The sequence below is a fragment of the Dromiciops gliroides genome, chromosome 1 (genome assembly GCF_019393635.1).
Source record: "Dromiciops gliroides isolate mDroGli1 chromosome 1, mDroGli1.pri, whole genome shotgun sequence".
NCBI lineage: Eukaryota > Metazoa > Chordata > Mammalia > Microbiotheria > Microbiotheriidae > Dromiciops > Dromiciops gliroides.
The window spans coordinates 111,189,323-111,197,169 of record NC_057861.1 but is presented as its reverse complement, the minus strand read 5'-3'; the positions used below and the strand labels follow the sequence as shown (position 1 = coordinate 111,197,169).

The window sequence follows — 7,847 nt, the reverse complement described above, 5'->3', positions numbered from 1 at the left end:
TCTGGATCAACAGTTTGCCGAGCTCATCAGTGACACCTTGAACTTTTCATAAAGAAAAGGGACATTTCTCTTACAAGACGCACACTGTCCGGTTGCGGGGATGCACCACCACCCGAGCCTTACTTAATATTCAATGATCTCGCTCTACACTTCTCGCAGAAATTCCACCGGGTCCGTTACTGAGATCACACTTTTAAGTTAATTTCCCTCCTCCTCCCCTCTCTTCACACCACCCCCCTTCCTCTAATTGCAAATAAACAGCGCGTGTTTAGGGATATTTCTTTCCCTCTTAAAAAATATATATATGTTTGCGAAGCGTCTCTAGAGGGGTAAGAATTTCAGTTTGCAACTTTCCGCGGAATACGAGACCCGGGTGGAAGAGCTGGTGGTGGTATCGTATGCAAATACGCATGCTGACGTTAGAGATCATGTGGGTTTTGGCGTAGATTCCCCACTGATCGAGGGATTTTTTTTTATCCCCCCTTTTTTTTCCTTTTTTTTTTTGGGGGGGGTGCCACCGTCTTCCCGTTTAGGGTATTCTTATTAATTAGTATCATTTTAAACCACAGAATCGGATTCGGTTCCACGGTGTGGAGTGGGGGACCGGTGGGTGTGTGTGAGTGTGTGAGTGTGTATGTGTGTGTGTGTGTGTGTGGAGGGGGGTGGCTGGTGGTGGTGGTGGTGGTGGTTGTTGGGGGGGGGGGGTGTAGAAACAGCCAGAGTTCCATTTTGGAACGTTCGCGCAGTGTCTCCGCGTTCCAAACCCGTGTCTCCGCGTTCCAAAGCCCCGGTGCAAGGTAAGAAACTTCCCCCCTCGCTTCCCCTCGCAGCGGCCGAGCGGCGCCCCCCCTCCCCCTCCCTCCTCCTCCTTCCTCCTCCTCCTCCTCCTCCTCCTTCCTCCTCCTCCTCCTCCTCCTTCCTCCTTTCCTCCCCGGCGCTGAAATCTCGCACACTTCTAACTGCTCGCTGCACCAGGAGCACCTCCGATCGCCGGCGACTCAGACCCAACTTTCCCACCGGCGGCGGCAGCAGCGGCAGCGGCGGCAGCAGCAGCTCCTTAAAATGTTTTGTTAATGGGACTTGGCCGGCTTTTTGAAAAACGAGTTGGGGGGGGGGGAGAAGAGAAGCAAAAGGGAGGAGGGTTTGGCTTTTAAATTTTTATTATTGTTATTATTATTAGGAGCAAGACCTAGCAGGGGGTTGGGTGGACATTGATTTTTTTTTTCTTTCTCCAAATCTTGACAAGTTTTGGGTAATGGGGGGAAAAAGGAGGAGGAGGAAGGGAGGGGGGAAGAGAAAAAACATGTCTACGTTTCCCTATGTCGACATAAGCCACAAAAAAATATGGCGTCCGCTTTCGACAGGGCGTTACGTAGACGCGACTCTTGCTGGCTTTATTTATTTATTTATTCATTCCTGCCGCGGCCGTTCCCCCCCCCCCCCCCCACTCCTGAGTCCTGGGGAAACTGCGGGTCTTTTGTGCAGCAAGCGAGGCTCGGCGGGGACTTGACCCGATCTCCGCGGTGTGTCTGTGTCTGTGTGTCTGTGTATGTTTTTAATAGTTAAATAGGTTGCACGCTTCTATGTGTGTTGTATGTGTGTTTTTTTTTCCTTTTCACCCCTTTCCCTGTGACGATTTGTCGTAATGTGGTGGCAAGAACCGTGCATGACGCGGTGGGTTGTTGCAGCAAGGAGATGGGGGGGGGGTTGAGAGAGAGAGGAAGCCACAGCAACAGATACATGGTCAGTGGACCCTGTCACTGTTACCAACTCAGGTGGCACCCAGAGAGGGGTGTGTATGTAGTAGTAGAGAAAGAAGGTTGTGGTGCATGTGGAGGGGGGGTGGGAGAGACCCGAGTTGCCCCTAGACCGGCATTTGTTTCTTCCTCATTTTCCCAGTTTAACTTTATAACCCCCTCCTTCCAACTTCAGCTGGTGCTTTTTAAAAGTGCCCCCCCACCAAAGGTAATCAAAGTTGCTGTTAACTAACTCCTTTGCTGCTTTCCAAGTACTTGTTATTCCATCAGCTTTGCAAACGTCCCCTTCTAACCGTTTTGCAGAAGACAAGCAGAAAGTTTTAAACAACAAATATCACATGTATCCCCCACCCCACCCCCCTTCCTTTATTTTATTTTTTTCTCCCCTTTTTGCTGTGCCTTTAATTGTCGGTGACTGAAGTCTGGAAGGAGAAGGCTTGTTGTCTAGGCGGGGAAGAAAACTTGGTTCACAGGAAGGAAAGTTGTGATTTGCTGGATTGATTGACTTCAAAGCCGAGTGGGGGTCTCTGCCCTCAACCCTTTCCTGACTGGTTCCTTTTTTAGAATGGGTTTCAATCAAGTATTTTGTGCCTGGTAGTCGTCAGACCTTTTGTGTGCATTTTCTTTTGTGGAGGAGGTGGGGGGAACCAAAGAATCTAGCCTATCGCAGAGCCCCTCTTTTAAAAGGGTGACTGCCCAGGTTTGGGCCCCAGTGGTCCCAGCAGTGCCTCCCAGGCCCAAGAGGTCATTGTGCCAGCCCCTTCTTTTGTTTGCTGTTTCTTATCCAGCCTCTCAGGTAGCTAACTCCTGAGCATCTTGTAGGGAAAGCACCAGAGTGAACCTCCTCCCCCCCCCCAAAACGGTAGCATGTTAAGCATTGAAATGTATGCAGAACAGTAGAGGGTGAGATCTCTGACATGATTTCAGCCTGAAAGTAACTTTATGTCTGTAAAGGAAATCAGTTTGAGCAGCCCAGTCCTGGGGCAGTAAAGCCACAAAGCACTGTATGTCAACCAACTGGAATAAATAACTTGTAAAGTGGCATATTTAATATTGAAAATAGATTTATGGACTCTGCATGCAGTTGAGTAGAACTGACATAGAGTTGGTTTAAGTGACAAAATACATTTAATAAATGGGTGGATATAAACACATCATATTAGAGAACTAGAAAAACAACTGTTAAACAACAAACAACAAACAACCCAAAATTGATATCTGCCACTGACAAAAACTGGGCTTGTAGTCTGTCTGCAGGAATGTTCTTGTCCTCTTCAAGTGTTCCCAGGTTGCTCCTCAATTGACAAACGTAACTTTGCTTCTGACCAGATGTAACATCAGCTGGGCCTCTACCTGAGAGAATACTTCAGGAGACCAATGGTTTTATTGTTAATCAAAAACATTAGTCCCCATTCAAAATAAAAAACTCAAACACACAGATCTGTATTTGTCCAAAGGAAATGTATTCACTCTACAGAAATACAGAGTTTATGGTAGTATTTTTACTGAACATTTCATACTACTTTTCTCAACACGAGGCCTTGCCTTTCTTTTCACCTCCCTCCTTCCCCTGTCACCCTGTATTGAGGCATAATGGTGCTAGGAATTTGAAGTCAGCTTCACTAAATAGGTGTAGTTTCCTTGGTAATTCACTTAACCATCCTTCCCCTTAATCTGTAAAAAATGGGAATAATACTAAGTGAGAAAATATATGCAAAGCCTTTTGTGAACCTTAAAGCACAATGTGTAAATTATTATTTGTTATTGCATCCCCCCCCCCATAGAATGTAAACTTCTTGAAGACAGGGAATGTTCATTTTCCAGCTTTGTGTCCCTAGCATCCGGCACAATAAATACTTATTAGTTGATGCTAAGGGGAAATACGTGTCTTTTTTTTCTTCATAATATCATAATCATAGGGTTGGAAGGAACCCCAAAGGTCAGTCATTTAGTTTAACACACTTATTTTACAGATAAGGAAACTGAGGCCCGGGGAGGTAGTGTCCAAGGTCATAGTGGTAATGCTCGTCACAAGAAGGAATTAAACAGCCCTTCGGACTCTAGTGTCAGCTCTCTTTTCATTGTACCACATTTGCCTCTTCACCTTTGGGCAAGCTGTTGGTTCAGCTACTCCAAAGTCCCCCACAACTGCATGCCTTGGAGTATCTGACCCTACCAGTTTCCTCTCTAACTTCTTCCTGCTAATAGTGTGATGCATTCATTGATGGCTCCATATATCTTGAAGACTGGGGAATTTGGAAAGTGGACATCTAGGAGGAGAATCACAAAACCTCCGAGTTGAAAGGGACCTTGGAGACCACCGAGATTAGCCCTTAAGTTCATAGGAAATCACTCTACAGTGTCCCCAAGAAGTGGCCAATTCAGTCTCTACTTAAAGAATGTCAGTGGTGGGAAAGCCCCCTTATAGCCTGAGATAGACCATTCCACTTTTTTCCACAACTCATTATTAGTAAGGAGGAGGAGGTAGGAGAGTAGAGAATAGTAGTTGTATTTAACTCCCCCTCCCTCCAGATACTCTGCCTAGTAGCCAGACATCAGGAGAATGTACCCAGCCTGCTTAAGGGAGGAAGAGCTCTTTGTAAACCTTAAGTCACAATTAAATGCTAGCTCTTAGTACTGGTCCAGCCCTGCTTTTCCCTCCAGTAGCTTTTGGACAGATCCAGGCTTAGGTACCTTGGACCAAAGGGAAGATGGGGTAGAGGGCAGTAGAGGATGGAGGACCAGGTACTGGGATGGTTCCTTTTTTTTAGAGTGGGTTCCATCAAGTATTTTGTGCTTGGTATTAGTCAGGCTTTAACAGTTGGTAACAATCTGCTCTTCCCTGATAATAGTGCTGGTGGAGCTGAACATGCTAGAAAGTGTCTGGCAGCATGGCATGATGGAAGAAAAAGGGGATGAGGTGCTGGGAGGCCCAGATTCTAGGAGTGGCCCTGCCACCAGATTTGCTTTGTGACCCTCAGCAGATCCCTTCAGCTTCCTCAGCTCTTAAATGAGGGGAAAGACCTAGTGGCAGTCCTTCAAAGCCTTTTTTTGTTTGTTTGTTTCAAAGACCCCTTTTGGCAGCCTGGTGAAGCCTGTGGACCCCATCTCCTCAATAATGGTTTGGAACTCGCAAAATAAAACACACAGAAACACAAAGAAGCCAAAAACAATGATCAGAGTATTTTGGGAAGAAAAAAAACCAAGTTCCTGGACCCTAAGTTAAGAACCCCTAAATTAGATGGTGTTTGAGGACCCTTTCATTCTTACAATCTATGGTTCTCCATTACTTTACCTCCCAGAAGTGTAGTGGAAGAGGTTTTGACCTTCTTCTTACTACTACCTGTATGACCTTGGGCAAATTAATTCCTATCATTGAACCTCTTAAGCTGAGGGGGTGGGGGGGTGTCAGACTAGGTGATCTGCCAGGCCCCTTCTGGCCCTCCCAGTCTATTTGTGGATTTCTTTCAATGATGCAGTTGTACTGTGGTACTTAACTCTACTTTTTGGGTGCGTGAAATCTGAGCCAGTTCTTTGAGTCAAGAACAAAGGATCAGAATAAATAAACATGAGGCATTGATTTATCGTTAAGGAGACCTTCGATGTGCTGTGTCATGGGAAAAGCCAGGCAGGCCACTCTTTTGAGGATGCCCAGCTATTCTTTCTCCCTCACCCACCCCATTTCTGAACACGTATGATGTTACAATTTCGAACATTTCCCCACGGATTTTTCCCCCCAGTGCTCATGCTTGCGATGTCGCACCTTAAAAGGCTGGATTAGTCATCTTTCTTTAAATGCTGCAGGTGGAAAGAACGCTGAAAGGTCCTTGGGGAGGAAGAAGGGGTCCAGATGGGATTTCACTGGTGATGGAAACTTTTACCTTTGCAGATCAGAAGCTCAATTTTAACAGTTCCATGGAGGCACTGAGTAGTTAAGTGAATTAGCCAGGCCACTCAGCTAGTATGTGTCTCTTAGAGGGCTGAAACCAGGTCATTCTGACCTTCAAAGGCAGCCCTCCAGCCCTTAAGCCACTGAAGGAACCTTCCTGAAATGTTACATTTCTCTTAAGACCAAGGATGCTCTCATTAGGTATGCAAGGAATTTAGTATGTGCACGACCTGAAAGATATTTTGCAAATAACCTCTCTTGTCATGTCGTCATTCAGTTTAGCCTCCAAGGCCCCTTTTGATCCGACCTTCCTCCTCCCTTTAATTTGTATTTTAAAATCCTTTGCCCTGATTAAACTTTGTTGCACTATATTCCATTCTTTGCAATATGTAGCAACAAATCGAGTAGTGAAAGGATGCTCACTCCGTTGATGCAAATGGATCAATATACAGTAATGTAATGTGGTCATTAGGATTCCCCAGTTCCAGTCTTTAGTAGTAGTGTGACTTGTGGGCCTCTCTGAAACTCAGTTTCTTCATCTATAAAATGGGGGTAATAGTACCTACTTCTCATTTCTTGTTCTAAGGCTCAAATGAGATAATATCATAAAGCACCATATGAATATCAGCTCTTACTCTGCAGCAGTGTTTCCAGAACGCCTTCACCCTGAATGCTGACCTCTTGGATAGGGATGGAGGTCTTTCTTAAGTGGGTGGGTTTGGTTTGGAGTAGGAGAGGATAATCAGTTTGTCTGAAGGAGCTGGAGCCAAACCCAAGACATGCCTCTCTGTCAAATAGGGAACAGAGTCATCTTCTAGGCCTGTGGTCTGAACTCTGGACTGCTCCTCAATCAAACAGAATCCTGTTATTTGTGGGCAGAGTCGCCACCTGCTAAAATTGTGGACTTCTGTTGGTTGATGAGAGAGGTCCCCTTTTGGGGAGGGAGGGTGCATCTTTTTTTTTTAAATGAGAGAAAGGAAACACAAGCTTAATTTTCCCCTTTCAACACAATATACTTTGCCAGTACAGACACAGTGTTTCAAATTTAGAAGCAGATGGATGAATAGGGATAGTGGGTGAGGAGGTCTGGGAATCACAGGATCATTGATTTAAAGCTGGAAGGATTCTTAGAGCCATCTAGTTCAACCCTGTCTTTTTACAGCAGAGGAAATTTGAGGCCCAGAAGTTACTTGCTCAGGGTGACACATTTCATCAGGAAAGCTGGTCTTCTTGCCTGTCTCTTTCCCCAATACTCTCCTTGACCTTGGTCCACTCAAATACTCATATAGACTATACCGGACCTGTGATAGAAACTTCTGAGCTGGAATTGATATGACCAGCCATAGGCAGGTCAGTGACACGTAGTGGTGTCATTTTGGTCCTCTCCTAGAATGAAGGATAGCCGCAAACCAACTCGACTTTGGACAAATTATTTCAATTCCATTCAACACAGATTTATTTATTAAAATACCTACCATGTGCAAGGCACTGTCCCAGGTGCTAGTTACACAGACCTTTCCCTCAAGGAATCCACACTCTGTTGAGGTTGGGAATAAAAATATGTACACATACAAATGTTAATGTCAGGTTAATAAGGAAGAAAAGTACAATGAATGTGGAGGGTGAAGTTGGATGGGGAAGAAGCCAGAGATGATAACCAAAACTAAGCCTTGAAGGAATAGAAGGGCTCTGGAAGTCGAGAAGAGGATAGAGGATATTCTGGGAATGTACTTGCGCACATGCATAGTGTCAGGAGACGGGATCACTAGTGGCCAGTAGAGTCTACCTCTTTGGTCCTCAGTTTCCATATCTGCAAAAGGAAAGTGTCGGACTAGATAATTTCCAAAGTGCTTTTAAGCTCTGACAATCTGTGGATGGCTTACATTATGGGGTATTAAAAAAATAATTCATTTCAACAATTATTTATCAAGTAAATACCTGCTCTGTACGAAGCACTGGATAAAGACCAGGAGACAAAGTTTAGACAAGACTTGGTCCTCGTCCTCCCGGACCTTCTGGCATAGAGGGAGGTTAAGACATGGTAGATAACTATGATCTATCCAACAATCAGCATTTATGAAGTGCCCTACTATGTGCTACCAATTGGTGATAGAAGTAATACATCATAAGTATTTTAGAGAGCTACGAAAAAACAATCAAAAAACCAAAATAGCCTGAACTGAAGGGGAAAGGGAAGAAAG

At 45.0% G+C, this 7,847-nt stretch overlaps 1 protein-coding gene across 4 annotated transcripts in view; it reads left to right on the top strand.

The window, feature by feature from the left end:
• Positions 1-698: 698 nt before the first annotated feature.
• The window catches only part of ZHX2 (zinc fingers and homeoboxes 2), a 225,790-nt gene continuing 218,641 nt past the window's right edge, over positions 699-7,847 (top strand). For all 4 annotated transcript variants that reach the window (XM_043977626.1, XM_043977625.1, XM_043977623.1 and 1 more), the window contains exon 1: positions 699-797. The gene's annotated coding sequence lies outside the window, so the exon portion shown is untranslated. The remainder of the gene's footprint in view (positions 798-7,847) is intronic.